General features: G+C 43.5%; 1 protein-coding gene across 1 annotated transcript in view; it reads left to right on the plus strand.

Moving 5' to 3' along the window:
- The window catches only part of ZNF385D (zinc finger protein 385D), a 940,966-nt gene that overhangs the window by 163,357 nt on the left and 760,752 nt on the right, over positions 1-16,857 (plus strand). The window lies entirely within an intron of this gene.

The raw sequence follows: 16,857 nt of genomic DNA on the forward strand, positions 1-16,857 counted from the left end.
GAAGGAGCCATTCGTGTCTAATTATTCAGTGCTTAAATCAAATAGATAACCGCGACATAAGCAGGTATTATGTACTGTACAGGCAAAATGCTCTCAAGAAAAACATGTCCAAAGATGTCTTTAACATATGTGACATTTACAGTTAGATGGCTTATAAAAATTCAGCAGCTGTGACTACACTGTCAGTACGATGGTTTCCAACAAATGTGCTAGAACTGACATTTCAGACAGGTGTCATATTATGGTACAGACATTCCTTTAGGTGGCCAAAGTAAAAATGTCTAACAGGAGTGGGACGTTTCCTAGACTTCAATGCACTCTGATTCAATATCCTTGACTATAGTGAAATGGTGACATCAAAATCCCCCGAAATATTTAATGTACTTGACAACCAGTGCAAGAAGGGTCTCCTCACTTTTGGGTGAGGAAACTGAGGCTCACAAGTGTGAATTTACTTCTCAGAAGTCTCAGCGTTCACAGCACCAGACCTCGGGGTGCAGTCATCCTATCTGGGGCTCATGTGGTCACATGATTTCAGGGACACGGATGTTCTTAAAGGGATTTTTAAAGTTTAATTTTTGAAATTGTATTCACAACTAAAATTCCTCAAAAACAGGGCTTTGAACTTTTTATTGAAGTATGATTAATTTGCAATGTTACGTTAGTTTCAACTGTGGAGCAAAGTGATTCAGATGTGTGTGTGTGTGTGTGTGTGTGTGTGTGTGTGTGTGACTTCCCTGGTGGTTGAGATGGTAAAGAACCCGCCTGCAGAGCAGGAGACCCGGGTTCCATCCCTGGGTCGGGAAGATCCCCTGGAGAAGGGAATGGCACGCACTCCATTCTTCTCACCTGGGGAATTCCATGGACGGAGGAGCCTGGTGGGCTACAGTCTAAGGGGTCACAGCGTCGGACACGACTGAGCGACCAAGCATACACATGTATGTAGGTATGTATGTGTGCGCGCATGTGTGTATATGTATGTATGTGTGTGTGTGTGTGTGTGTATGTATGTATGTATGTATGTATGTATGTATGTAATGAGGCTTCCTAGGCGGCCAAGTGATGCAGGAATGAATCTGCCCGCCAATTCAGGAGACAGGAGGCGTGGGTTCCATCCTCGTGTCAGGAACATTCCCTGGGTCAGGAAGCAGCCTCCCACGCCAGTGTTGCTGTCTGGAAAGTTTCATGGACGGAGGAGCCTGGGGGCTGCCGTCCATGAGGTCGCCAAGAGCGGGACCCACTGAGCAGCGGAGCACGCCCGCATTTACGCCTGTCCGCTTTCACGCTCTTTTCTCTTGTAGACGGTTAGAAGCATCGGCAGCTCCTGGCTGTGCGGGCCTGTGCCGTTTACCTGCTTCGTCGTGATGTGTGTGCTAATTCCACATCCCTAACCCACCCCTCCCACTGCTTTCACTTTCAGTAACCACAAGCTGTTTTCTACACCTGTGAGCCTTTTTCTGTTTTGCTTATATGTTCATTTGTATCTCTCTTTTTAAAGCGTCGTCATGTGAGTGTTGTCAGATGCTGTTTATCTTTGTCTGACCCCACTTAGTATTAATCTCTAGGTCCGTCCCTGTCGCTGTAATGGTATTAGTTTATTCTTTTTTATGGCTGGGTAATTTCCAGGGTGTATTTGTGCCACATCTTTATCCATTCCTCAGCCTGTGGACATTTAGATTGCTTCCATGGGTTAGATACTGGGAACAGTGTTGCTAGGAACACTGGGGTACCTGTATCTTTTCTACTGTAGCAGTGGGTTTTTTGCCTTCTAGTTTGGCCCTGTATTCTTCACCTCTCCTCTCCGATTGGAACGTTCATGAGGACAGGAACGCTGTAGCCTATCTGCGTCTGCCATAGCACTGTCTCTGGGTGGAGGAGGGATGAAATAAACTTGTGTGGGATGGCAGCTTCAGGTGAAGACATCAGAGTTTGTGATCGATCATGAGAACTGGCCTAACAAAGTGTCTCAGTTCGAGTGCTAAATAACAGAAGTGTATTGCCTCACGCCTCTGGAGGCTGGAGGTCTGGGCTTCAGACGTCAGCAGGGCCGCTTCCTGCTGAGAGCCGTGGGCAGGGTGTGTGCCATGCCACGTGCGCAGGGCCTGGTGGGCTCGGGGGCGGTGTTGGCATCCTGTGGGCTCTGTAAGCGTCAGCCAGGTCTCTGCCTCCATCTTCACGCTGTGTCTCCCTGACTGTCTGCCTCAGGCCACGCTGCCTCTGTTACATGAGGGGCTATGCTAATCATGCTTTTTTCTCCTCTGTATTTTGTGATGACACCTTGGGCCATTGCTAACCCTGGAGAGACCACCCCGGCCCCTCGCCTACACCCAGGGTTGCAGCCAGGCTGGCTGGCCTGCCAGCACATCTTGGATACACAGCAACGCAGCCCGAGGCCGTGCTCTGATCCACCCCCCTCCCTGGCTTTTCCCCACAGGAGGTGATATCCCTCTGTCCTAACCACAGCGGGGCAGGCGTCACACATCTAGGGGGCCCTCTGCACCCCGGAGCCTGGAGCTGCAACATTCACACTAGCCAAGCCCGCACTTGGTCATCCTGTCCCCTCCCTTGCTGCTCCCTCCCAGCACAGCGCAGGGAAGGCTCTGGCCCTCCGTCACTGTCTGCCTCGTGACCCACGCGGGGCTTCTGCTGGGACCCCGTGTGGGTGCTGTAGCCCTGGTTTCTTCTGAGCTGTGAGTAGAAACTTTATCCCCCTTTGCAGTCATCCTCTGGTTCCGTTCCCTTCAGTCGCTCAGCCGTGTCTGACTCCTTACAACCCCACGGACTGCAGTACACCAGGCTTCCCTGTCCATCACCAACTCCCGGAGCTCACCCAAACTCATGGCCGTTGAGTCGGTGATGCCATCCAACCATCTCACCCTCTGTCGTCCTCTTCTCCTCCTGCCTTCAGTCTTTCCCAGCATCAGGGTCTTTTCACGTAAGTGGCCAAGAATTGGAGTTTCAGTCTCAGCATCAGTCCTTCCAATGAACACCCAAGACTGATCTCCTTTAGGATGGACTGGTTGGATCTCCTTGCAGTCCAAGGGGCTCTCAAGAGTCTTCTCCAACACCACAGTTCAAAAGCATCAGTTTTTTGGCACTCAGCTTTCTTCACATCCAACTCTCACATCCATACATGACCACTGGACAAACCGTAGCCTTGACTAGACGGACCTTTGTTGGCAAAGTAATGTCTCTGCTTTTTAATATGCTCTCTAGGTTGGTCATAACTTTTCGTCCAAGGAGCAAGCATCCTTTAATTTCATGGCTGCAGTCACCATCTGCAGTGATTTTGGAACCCAAAAAAATAAAGTCAGCCACTGTTTCCACTGTTTCCCCATCTATTTCCCATGAGGTTATGGGACCAGGTGCCATGATCTGAGTTTTCTGAATGTTGAGTTTTAAGCCAACTTTTTCACTCTCCATTTTCACTTTCATCAAGAGGCCTTTTTTAGCTCCTCTTCACTTTCTGCCATAAGGGTGGTATCATATGCATATCTGAGGTTATTGATATTTCTCCCTGCAGTCTTGATTCCAGCTTGTGCTTCATCCTTCCCAGCGTCTCTCATGATATACTCTGCATATAAGTTAAATAAGCAGGTGACAATATACAGCCTTGATGTACTCCTTTTCCTATTTGGAACCAGTCTGTTGTTCCATGTCTAGTTCTAATTGTTGCTTCCTGACCTGCATACAGGTTTCTCAGGAGGCAGGTCAGGTGGTCTGGTATTCCCATCTCTTGAAGAATCCTCTGGTTGACTGTCCTCAAATCCCACCTGCAGTAGTTCAGAGTCCTAGTCTATTGCAATGTGACTTCATCTTAATTACCTCTGCAATGACCTTTTTCCAAACAAGGTCACACTCTGCCATCCAGAGAGTTAGGACTTCAGATTAGGAATGTTGGGGACACAGTTCAAGTCATACTAGAGGCCGGTTGCATGTATTTATTTGTAAATTTTTGTGTTAAAGAATTCTGAAAGCTTTTTAACATAATATTCTAGAATATAGCATGCTATGGCAAATATAGAGAGTATGAATTGGGGAGAAAAATCCGGGATTGGAAAAAAAGGAGCAGAGAGAAGCTTAAATGTGGCAGAGACCTAGAGAGGTGACTGAAAATCAGTGTCTAGGCGGATACTGAAGAATTACTAACGACACTGCCTGTGCAAGATCTGGTGAATTTTCTCCACCCAGTTTCACAGTCTCTGCTCTAATTTGGGCTTCCCTGGTGGCTCAGGGGTAAAGAATCTGCCTGCAATGCAGGAGACCCGGGTTTGATCCCTGGGCTGGGAAGATCCCCTGGAGAAGGAAATGGCAGCCCATTCCGGTATTCTTGCCTGGAGAATCCCATGGACAGAGAGCCTTGTGGGCTCCTCACCAGGAGTTTGAAATGCCTGAGTGAGTAAGCAGTAGCAGCTGCTGCTCTGATTTGCAGAGAGTGGTGTGTACTCTTGCAAAATATCTCGGTAGCAGGACTTCCCCGCTGGCCCAGTGCTTAAGAATCTGCGTTGCAATGCAGGGGACACCCGTTTGATCCCTTGTCTGGAAAGATCCCACATGCCGCGGGGCACCTAAGCCTGTGAGCTGCAACTTCTGAGCCCCTGCAGCCTGGAGCCCAGGCTCTGCTGCAAGAGAAGCCACCACAGTGAGAAGCCCACACACCACAACCAGAGAGCAGTCCCTGCTCTCTGCAACTAGAGACAGTCCCCAAAGCAATGAAGACCCTGCACAGCCCGAAATAACTAAAAGATGGCAGTAACTCTCTAACTGGTCTCTCCTGCTCTTTTAAATGCGTTGTCTTTTAATTTTTGTCTTTCACTTCTAGATTCCTTGACCAGGGATTGAACCCATGCCCCAGGCATTGAAAGCATGAAGTCTTAATCCCCGGACCCGCAGGGAAGTCCCAGGGACGTTTGAGGTTCCCATGGCCCTTGGTCCACAAAGTTGCTGGTGTGGACAAGACTGCGTGGCAATCAGAGATCTAAATTGTAAACTGAGTGTTTATGGGACTATGGACATTACAATACTTTAAATTAAGTGGTCAAGCTGGGCACATCCAAGTATTCTTTAAATGCAAGAAGACAGTGTGGCTAAAAGAGAGTGATCAAAGGTCAATTCAACTTAAATATCCAAACTCTTTCAGAAGAAAGGGTCTAACCTGAAGGGCTGAGCAGGGTAAATGAGTTACAGGGGATGAACGGAGAGACGAGAGGGCTGCCGGAAGGAATGTATTTGCTCTGGGACAGAGAACATTGTGGGGCCACAGAAGCGGAACGGGCAGCCTCGCCTTGGGCCAGAGAAAGGTCCTGTGACCTACAGAGCTTTGCAGTCTTCACCTGCGGCAGATGTAACCTGAGTTTGATGGATTGGTTGTCAGTAGTTGAAAAATCTGACTCAAAAATCTAATTCCTCTTGCTCTAATTCTGCCATAACTAAGCAGCATGTGCTTGATAAGTTGGCTTCCCATTGTGAATCTACCTAGGAGGATACTCAGTCAGGCCACGGAGATACAAGCTTTTGACATTTGGGATTTTAATCAGTCTCTTCTGATTTTACATCATGTAGGCTGAGATTTCTCAACTTTGGTGTGCTGGTGAGACTCCCCTTCTCACCAAGAACCAGATTCTGGTCCATGGGAAATTTGTCTCCTGAAACTTTTGGAATCACAGTGACCTAATAAACAGTATGGCTCCAGCGCCAGTGCCTCGAGGCTTTCTTGGAGCATTCATCCCTTGCTACCTTGTGTTAATATTTCGAGAGGTGTGAAATAACTTTGCCTGCTAACTTTGAATGTTGAGTCTAAGACTTGTTCATCCTGATGTCTGCAGTGCATACCCAGTGCTTTGTTAGTGGCAGGCCATTAATTAATTTTTTCCCCCCAATTAGGAGCCAATATGAATGTGAAATGAACACAATATTCTACTTCCAGAGGGAAATCCTATCTGGTCATGGGACAACACAATCAACTTTTGCTTTAGAGCAACAGACTTCAGCCCAAGGAGCAAATATGCTCTTTGGCTTGTTCTTGTCCTGCCCATGGCTTCCCTTGTGGCTCAGCTGGTAAAGAATCTTCCTGCAGTGGAGACCTGGGTTCAATCCCTGGCTTGGGAAGATCCCCTGGAGAAGGGAAAGGCTACCCACTTCAGAATTCTGACCTGGAGAATTCCACAGACTGTAGAGTCCCTGGGGTCACAAAGAATCAGACACAACTGAGAGATTTTCACTTTCACTTTTGTGAGCTAAAGAAGGTTTTAACATTTTCAAAAGCTTGTAGATTCAAACAAACAAGTAAAAACGAGCAAGAGAGAGGAATATGAAACGGAAACTGTACGTGGCTCACGAAGCCTAAAGCATTTCCCTTCTATGGCCTTTCATGGAAAGCATTTGTCAGGTCCTGTGCTAGATCACCAAGACAAAGCTGTCACATTATTTATGTGTTTATCAATTAGAGTGTCATGTGACTAATTTCCTGTAATTATATTTGTTCCTTGAGAAATGTCCTTTCCATATGAAATAAATTTTCTGAAAAGATTGTGATTTGCAAACTTCTACCGATTACTTGCATTGAATTCAGTGGAGGCTAAAAAAAAAAAGTGTTTTAGTTAGCATCTTACTACCTCTAAATAAATGCAACCTAACCATTATGTTTATACAATCTTTCCTTGGTTCCAAATGAACAATTTTATGTTCTTTTCATTCTAGTTAATGTAATTAATTTGGATGTGCATCTTAGCCTAGTATCTTGCAATTAAGTATTATTTAGTTATTTGTTCTCAGAAAGTCTATAAATAAGAGAACAATTAAATACTTTTAGTAGAAATAGTTCTAGACTCATTATAGCTACACTATTAGTTTTGCCCTAATTTTACTTTTATAATTATAAAAACAAGCATGTACATTACTTAATCTTAAGATGAGCCCTTGTTTCTCTTTACATTTTATCACCTAAATCATCATTATATTGCCATTAGGAATGGCCTTTTTGACTTATTTAGAATAGTCATTCAAAAGGGGAAACATATTAAGGCTGATTTCTTTAATGATGAGGGAACCAGGTCTGACATTTTAGACACATATTAGTTCCAAGAAAAGAAAGTCTCTTAAGGGAAACATCACTAATGTGTTTCCAAAAGGTCAAGGATTTATTACCTTATAACAGATGGATTGGAGCCACTTGATCTGAGCTAATCCATTTCTTTTTTTCCCTCTGAACTTCTTGATTTAAAAATCGTTACAGGAAGACGTAAGCTCATGGGAACATAGTGAGATGGGATGGAGAAAGGGAGACAGAGACGGTCCGTGTTGTTTTGTGGAGCGGAGGCTGACAGGCGGGGAGCAGGGCGGAGGGGTGGCAGGCAAGGGGAGGGTGCGGTGTTCGGCGGCCAGCCGTCTCCTCTGTGCCCATCCCCTCTTCCCCTGCGCTTTGCTGCCCACTGGGCGTAACTGAACGCACATCTGCTGGGCGCTTCTTAACTGTGCAGAAGGAAGTACAGGTTTACGGGGAAGGAAGGAAGCTGAGGGATGCTGCAAAAACGTTACTTCTCTGTTGCCTCCACGTTTTATAAAATTATCAGCTGTGGGGCTAATAATCACCTCATGTCTAAAGGGGATGTGCAGGAGAAGATTGCTGGATGAAATTCACATTGTTTGGATGGCTTAGCTATCTGCTGCCAGAGCCAGGGTTCATTTAGCTGAATTAGAAACATAGCAAACTAGATTTAGAAAGTAGGAGGGAGGTGAAAGAATTTAGTGGAAGTACATAGAGTGACCCTGAAGACTCGGGCACAGGAAGCTCTGTGAAGTCTCCACAAAGTGTAGCCCCAACATGTAAGTCGCTCAGGGGCCACTGGCAGCCTTCCCGCCCCGTTCCAGGCTCTGCCCTGGTCCTGCACCGTCCTCCCGTCTTCTTACCCTCCCCTGATCGTCCTGCCCCCAGGAAGCCTTCTACTCTCTTTGTGGATCTGATTTCTCAATACTGTATCCACCAAGAACACACAGTTATTCCTCCTCCACAATGCTTCCTAGGTCAGCCACCCGAATGAAACCCTAAGTCTTATCTCTGAGTCTGACTCCAGTCTTGTCTCTGAGCCTAACTCACCACTTTAGAGAACAAGGCTGCCCGTGTTTGGGCCAGCTGCGCACCTGTGACACAGAGGAATTGCGATCTCTGGGGTAAAGTTACATTACCCACTGACTGTGCGGGCGGGTTCAGGGAACCAGATGATCTGCAAAGGCGGAAGACCCAGGTGAGAAGTGACCACTGGCATTTATGTGTTCAGGACATGTATTTGGTTGTCCAGTCATTGTGAACAGTGAGAAACATTCATTCATTCACTGGGTGCTCTACGGAACTTCTATTATGTTCTAGAAATAGAATGATGATTAAGACCTAGTCCTTTCTTTTAAGGAATTTCTAATGCACTGGTACAGACAAACAACTCTGCAAACACTTCCATTCTGTTGCAACCAGTTCTTCATCTGGGTAAGCACAGAGCACCCATAAGAGGAGTTTTGGGGGACTTAACTATTTCCTGGAAAAGCAAGTAAGAGATAAACTATCTATTAAAGGATAGTAGAAGTTAGCCAGATGGATAAGTTGAGAAAAACCATAGAGGGTGATATAAAATCCAGAGTCTGAGCCCATTAGTTTAAGATAAGTTGTCAAAAAGAACAATCTGTGAAAAAGCCAGTTCACCAAAGAAGTCAGCTTTCCGGACTTGTGTGTTATCAAAGCTCGTTTTAAGAGATATCATCCTTTCAGCACCACTGATGTGAATGCATTATGCTTATGGGCTCCTATTTAGTGAGTTTTATAAAATAGGCTGAATCGAGCATTGGATGAAACTAATGTTTAGTAAATTTGTAATTCAGTGTATTGACCCTGGGTGTATTGGCCTGCTTCCAAGTAAATAGGTTCAGAGCATGAAGGGACAAATGCTTGTTCCTTCATGAACAAGCATGAAGTGTGAAGTGTGAATTGAGCAGAGGGAACTGCTTTGGGGAGTGCAGCGGGAGGGAATTATCTCATAGTATTTATCTATATCCATTTCATCCCAATGGGATGGAGGCTTCTTGAGAGTAAGATATGCTTTCTTAACCTAAATCAGCTTGTTTTTGGTGTGGTATTTTAGGATACACACATGTTCTTCTCATACAAGTTTATGGGCTCTTTGGGCGTTAAGTAAGTATGTTTTAACTGGGTAAGCCCATATGCTCATTAGTGTTAAGTATAATTAGACTTTCCTAAGTCCTCATTCACTTGTGGACGCCTCTCTTGCTTTAGAGATGTAAGTGTAGCATTATTACATACATTTTACTATTTTTTCATGCTTTCTTAAATAGAACTACTCCTGTTAAAACAGTAGCTGCTGAAGATATTAATGTAAAAGCAGATGTGTTTAACATTTGGAGAGACAACTTCCTGATCACCGAGGCAGCCCCGTGAGTGAGTGTTAAGCACAGTGGTGCGATAGCCACGCCGTAACTCCTTCCACTGAAATGTTTCCTAGGGGTTGGCTGATGAATACGGCTCAGCATTAGCTCTTCAGTTTCCAGTAGATTTCTTTCACTCAAGACATCTGAGTAGAGGGCCAAATCCAGAGTGTGATACTCTTAATTGAATATAACACAATGTAATCATGGATGAAGGAGTTGTCAAAGAATCTAGAGATTAAGATCAGAAATGACATATGTCCCATTTCCCTGGTAAACAGCTGACCTTCTGAATTGAATATCTATGCTAATACCCTGTCACTGGTGAGGCTGAATATATAATTGCCTTATAATTTCCACGTGTATATCCTGAGTTGACTTTTATGTGTGTTGTTTGTATTGCTGCTTAGTTAAGTGAAAAAAAAACAAAAGAGAGAGAGAAATGTTTGTTCTTTTAAAGGCTGAACCACAAATGAACACCAAGTAAATGAGTTTACTTAAGCGGATGTTGGTAGGCCCACTGGTAAGTTGATTTTTTGCCAGAGTTCTCAAAAAATAGAAAAAAGGAATAAGATTATTTTATGAATACTTATAATAAATAATCATAGAAAAATATAAAAAATTGTCAGTAAACAGGAAGGAAAATGGTTTGCTTATAGTTCATATTTTCCACCCCAAGCCAGCTTTATTATAAAACTGTACTAATACCAGTAACATAATACCAGATATAGAACAGAGGGATTTAGAAGCATTAACAAGGTAATGCATGCAATGTTTTTACTAAATCTGAATTCCTTCGAGCGTTGGTAAGCTCTAGAGTTGACTCATCTCCTATTGCATTCACCAGTCCCTTTATTTAGCTTCTACTAGTAAGTTTATTATAGCAGCTTATTTCATTTTTATTTATAGGACAAAACTTGCGTGGGAGCATTTGTGGCATGTCTCTAAGAAGCTTTCTGTGTGGTAACTTGAAGCTTTCCGAGGGAGCGGATCATCTCTCTCTTGTTTTGTAGCTCTCCCAAGATATATATAGCGCAAGGCTGCGTTCACACCGTGCCTTCAGCGATGTTATGGGCTGCCTGAAGGGACCAGAGGAGCGGGTGCTTTTAGGGCCTGCAGTTCTCCTCTGTAGCACCCCTGTCGATACTCTGGGTGGCCATCACAAAGACCGAGACGCAGGACATTGACAATCTCATAAAGTGGGGGTCACCTCGGAATCTGCAGGTGGAACCGTAAACTAGCCCCAGACATCACAGAGCTGACAGCAGAGAGTCCCTGGGACCCCAGCCCAGCCCATCGCTGACTCTCTAGGAGCCTTTTCAGCTTTAGGGACCATGGTCCAGTTTTACTCTTTCCTGGGTTTTACCACCTTATAAATTCTGAAGACTGTTGAGCACTTGTCATCTGACGGCTGACGATACCTGTTAGAAAGCTGTCCCACACAGGAGATAAACTCAAGGTCCCAGAGTCCTGGCTGACCCAGACACTGCTTCCCGGGAGGGCCGAGGGGAGTATGTGACCCTTTTCTGTCATCGCTTTGAAAAGCCTTCCACCTCTTTCTGAGACAAAGGAGGCGTGGCTGAATCATTCCTAAAGATGACCCACAAACTTTTCCCAAAGACCTTTCACAAGATGAGAATATCAGAAGTCAGGAACAGTGCTTCCAATAAAGTCTATTGACAGGCTTTCTTGTATGTTGGAATTTCTTATGTGTTGTATTTTCAGTGAGTGAATCTTTCCACCAGGACTTCTCTGATGGTGCAGAGGTGAAGAATCCGACTGCCAGTGCAAGAGATGCAGGTTCAATGTCTGAGCTGGGAAGATCCCCTGGAGGAGGAAATGGCAACCCACTCCAGTGTTTTTACCTGGGAAATCCCATGGACAGAGGAGCCTAGAGGACTATATAGTCCATGAGTTTGCAAAAGAGTCAGACACGACTTAGCGACTAAACAACAACACTCCTTCTATACCCCAGTAAAGTGGTTAACTGTTGTTGTTTATATTACCTAACATAAAATAAAATCAGGAGAGAAGATGAGCATCAGTCTGAAGTCTTTCTCGGTTCCCAGTTTCCTGACTCAAATAGGAAAGAAAGACTTATGGTACAAATGCCATCAACAGAACATTTAGATAAATTTTGTAAAGCCTCATTTAGTATCCCAGGATGTTTAACACACCCACTTGTTGTTGTTGTTTATTTGTGACATTTTGTATGTGTTTTTTCTCCAGTTAGTAACTGATTTTCTTTACACGTAAGTGCAACAGGAAAATGTGAAAATAACTCTACTTTGTCAAAGTTAGCAAATTAGGATGACTTTTATATTTCTTTTATCATGACAGCACTTGCACCTTTTCCTTTTTCATGTATAGGTAAAGACTTTGATGGCTAGAATAGTACAAAAATAATACTATTTACATGTTATTTAAACTTTAAAAATTAAAACAGGAATGAAACAAAATGTGTTTTTCAAGCATCTTCCTGCTGTTGACTCTCTCATCTCACCGACTGAAATGGAAGGAAAAATGAGCCGATCTCGTCCCGCCCCTTCTCTTGTCAAACTCCCGTGTGACGTCCCCAGGCTGCGAGCCCTAGGGTCACGGCGGTCAGACGTGGGTTCTGGGCTTTCAGCTTCCTCTCTGACAGCTTCTAGTTACATGGTCTTGACCTTTCTGTGACCTCCTGGAACACAGTCTCCACCTATAAAATGAGAAAAACACTTGGTACCTGTTCTTTGGGGTTTTATTAATGATTAAATACATCAAGGCAGGGAAGGTTTTTAGAGAGCTTCTAACATATGATAAATACCCACAATGCAAAATATTCACTGTTATTGTGGCTATGTGAGCCTCTTTCCATGAAACTTCCCACCTTGTCCTGCTTCCTGTTGAAACTACGATTGGTAAATCCTGCTCGCACACCACGTGTCTGCGTCTCTGTCGTTACCTCTGTCTTCGTCCTCTTCACCTCTTGGCCTTGCTGTCAGCCATGCCCATTTCAGTCAGAACTCTGGCTCTGAAATCTGCCTTACCAATATTTAATATGTATATGACTATGTATTTAATAATGCACATGTATTATGTATTACATATTACATACATATTGTAATATTTAATATCAATACTGTATATATGTCAATCCCAAAGACACAAGGTTGATCCCTGGGTCATGAAGATCCCCTGGAGAAGGAAATCGCAACCCACTCCAGTATTCTTGCCTAAAAACTTCCCATGCACAGAGGAACGGTGGGCTGCAGTCCACAGGATCACGAAGACCCAGTGAGCACGACAGTGGGATGTGGTTTCTGGGAGGAGCGCTGTCCCTCGCAGACGGTAAGAGTGTGGACGTGCTGACCCCCTCCGTTCCCTTCTCATTGCCATCGTTTGCTTGCACACCGACGCTAAACGTGCAGTCAGCGATCTCATCCTTTGACTCGATGGAACCTGCCAGCGGCCCCTTAAACTCCGGCTGCCCCCGTGCCTGGCATCTTCCTCCTTTGTGGAGACAAACACTCTTTCTCGGGTAGCTCTTGTGTTCAGCTGTGTTTTCGATCAGTGTTGTTACCAGTGCTGCTAGTTTAAGGAGGCACTGAATCAAGCATTCAACTCGTGTTATTTAAAATGTCTGCATTTCCTTGCACACATTTCTCTAGTTTTGTAAGCTGTAATCTACATTGAGCGGACAGTTAGAGCTCAGTGAAACAAACGGACAGAAATGTGGAGGGGTGCAAAAATAGCATGGCAAAAATAACGTGCAGATGGGGTTTGGCGACTGTGTCTTTTATGTTTTTGTTCCCCACACCTCAGAACTAAGAAATTCTGGGAACTTAAGAAATTTCGGATGAGAAGAAATGCATTTGAGATCTGGTCAAGAAAGAATGATGCATGTGATGGTCAGTGATCAAGGAATGCGTTAAAGAGCAGTAGGTGGTGTAGAATTCAGAAGTTTGCAGATGGTAAAAAGGAGATTTAATGAGATTTACAGCAGCAAGGAAGTTGCTACTCTATCTTTCCATCAATTAATATATAGCCTATGGACAATGCATTACATTTTAAAACCACCATTTTCTATTTAAAAGAAACAGTGAAATATAAATTAAGCAACTTCGTGATGGGGCAAGTTCTCTTATATGAAGACTGAGAAAAAGTTATTTGTTGAGTTGTTTACTTTTCCTATTACATGTGCTTGCCTGCCATGTACATATTTTAATAATAGTGATACTAATATGGGGCTATTTATTTTGTAATACCATGAAATACAAGAGAGGAAAACAATGTAAAGATTCTAAAAGGAAATTTTAAGAATGCTAAAGCTGCGTTTTTGTTGAAAGAAGTTATTTTAAAAAACTTCCTAGCTTTACAAATACTTGCTACTCAATAATACAGCAAAACCTAACTTTTCTCTCCTTTTCAACACCTATTTTCTGAAAGTTTCTTCATACAAACGAGAACTCATCAGTTGTCTCCTATGTTTACAAGACAGATTGCCTTTCACAATAAGGTCAGCACCAGATGATCAGTTACCCTGAAGCTGTCTCCCACTGAATGCCCTTTCACAAATCGAGCTTCATATGCCTTTGCTGCAAATATCAGTGGTCGGTTCAACACCACAAATTGAGAATACCATTGTCCTCTTCTTTCTAAATGTGAAACTGGTGGACGTCCATCCTCTATATTTTTTAATTTATGTTTTTATTTCTATTTTACTTTTAAACTTAAACTTAATATTACCTTTGAAATTTACCAGATGAACTTGTCAAGTCCAGTTATTAGAGGACGTTTTTTCATTTTGGTTCTCTTTTCTGTATCATTGCTTAAATTTTCATATCTCTTTATGATTCTAAACTCAATTTCTACGTCTGTTCCCCAGCCTTTAATTTGGATTTTTAAACATTTTACTTTCTCTGTACTTTGTGTGTAAGTAGTTCATGAGTACATCCTTGTCGAATAGCAACACCTACCATAGAGGGTAAAAAATAAAAGAGGATGTTCATTTCCAATATGACAGAGCGGTTTGCATCAAGCCAACCCTCTCTTCAAACACAGCTATGTAAAATGACATAAAATAACAGCAGACGGCTCTTCAAAATCTGAACACAAAAAGGGGAGGCAAGATGCCAGAGGAAAGGAGACCAAAAAGAAGTGAGATCAGTATTTTCAGCAGCTTTTGTTCCCCAGCTTCCTTGCTGCTCCCCAGGCTTCTGTCTAATCCTACACCGTGGGGGTCGTGAGTCATAGCGGCTGAGCAGGATGAAAGGACAGCAAGCGTGCGGTTCTGAAGGAGCTCTGATAGAGGCACAGTGCTGGGGAGACCGACATGGACTTCATGGTCTCGGGAGATCTCCTCAATTTTCGTCGGAGACTCCAGAAGCCTCATACCTTAGGAGGAAGGGCCAAAAGCCCAGACGAAACATCCCACACTCTGATTGAATCAAGAGGATCTGCCTCAGTTCTAGAAGAAGGTCAGAAGAAACACAATCTTCCATGATGGAAAGCAAATATCTTCTGCAATCCTTCCAAATTTTTATACATGTTTTTCCATCATTCAACAAAAAAGTATTAAGCACATCAGGAAATTTTACCCAAATCCAAGAGAAAAAGTGGGTCTATAGACCAGAGATATTCAGGTATTAGAAATCTGAAATATAACTGAAATTAATATGTTGACAAAATAATGCTATGATGTAGAATTTCACCAGAGGACTAGAATCTATAAAAATAAGCCAAACTCAAATTTTAGAACTGAAATATATAATCTTTAATTAAGAGCTCAGTAGGTAAATTGACCAATTAATCAAAGCTGAAGAGAGGTCTCGTGAACCATTATATATCTCAGGAGAAACATCTGGAATGAAACACTGTTAGGAAACAAAATTGTGAAAGTGCAGGAATAAAAAAGATGAAGATAAGTGATTTGTTAAGAAACGTTCCCACATTGGTGTAAGTGTAGTCCCAGAAGAGGAAAGAGTCTTCAGTAGAAATAATATAGATGAAGAGCGTAAGTTGCTCATGTTTGGATTATAGATCTCTGAATGTGAAAAACAGAGTTATAAACTTTTAGTAGAAAACATGAGAGTGTCTCTGCAAACTGGGTCAGCATAAGTGATCTTATGCATTCCACCAGAAGCATAATCCACTAAAGACACTGGTAAATTCCACTATATTAAGATTTAAAAGTTTCACTCTGCAACGGCCCTGTTAAGAGAATGTAAAGACACTGGACTTAAAGGGAGAGAGTATTTGCAGAACTCACAGCCAACATTTTGGAGGCAGGAGATGAGGGCCCAGTGCAAGATAAAAATGCAAGGGCTCTTGTTCAAAAAGCAGGAAAAATGGGTCGCTTGGTTTGCTAAGATGGAAAATTTGTCCCTGTCTTTCATAGTTTCTGTCTCAGTCTTCACAGTATTTGTTTTTTTTAAAGACTTGGTTTTCAGAGCAGTTTTAGATTCCTAGCAAAATTGTGAGAGAGGTACGAGACTCCTATCTACTCCCTGCCTCCACAAAGGCAAGGCCTCCCCTGTTAGCAGGACAGCCCACCTGAGTGTTGCATTGTTATAATCGTGGACCAACACTGATGCCTCATAATCACCGAAGTGCATAGTCTACCTTAGGGGGTACCTGGTGATGTGCGTCCTTTGAGTCGGGCAAACACCTGAAGACCTGTATCCATCCCATCATCACACAGAGTGTTTTCTGTGCCCCCAAAGCCGCCGTGTGCTGCTGTCATCTCTCCACTCCTCCTCCAACTCCTGGCCATCACTGAGCTTTTTACCTGGCTCCAAAATGTTGCCTTATAGCTGGGATCACACAGTATGTACCCTTCTCGGTTTAGTTTTTTTTCACTTAGTAATCTGCAGCAGAGTTTCTTCCGTGTATCTTCATGGATTGAGAGTTCATTTCCTTTTATCGCTGAATAACATTCTGTTGTCCGCATGCACCACCATCTGTTTATTTACGCATTCACCCACTGAAGCACATATTGATTGCTTCCAAGTTTTAGAGATCATGAGTGAAGCTGCCGTAGCCATCATTTGCAGATTTTTGTGTGGATATAAGGTTTTGACTCCTTTGGGTGGATACCAAGGAGCTTGCTTGTTGGATTATATGGTAAAAGTGAGTTTAATGAAGAAAAAAGACCCAAAACAAAAATAAACACAAACATCTGTCAAACGATCTCTCGAAGGAGCTGCACAGTTTTGCGGTCCCCGCGATGAGTGAGAGCTCCTGTGAGCCCACAGCCTCTGCAGCGTTTGATGTCATCGGTACTTTAGACTCTGGCCGTCCTCATAGGTAGGCGGTGATGGGTCACTGTTTGAATCTGCGCTGCTTGATGCCACTGATGGCGAGCTTCTTTTCATGTGTTTATTTGTCATCTGTCTTCTTCGGTGAGGTGTCTTTTAAAGACTTTGGGCCATTCTTTAACCAGATTGT

The sequence above is a fragment of the Muntiacus reevesi genome, chromosome 10 (genome assembly GCF_963930625.1).
Source record: "Muntiacus reevesi chromosome 10, mMunRee1.1, whole genome shotgun sequence".
NCBI lineage: Eukaryota > Metazoa > Chordata > Mammalia > Artiodactyla > Cervidae > Muntiacus > Muntiacus reevesi.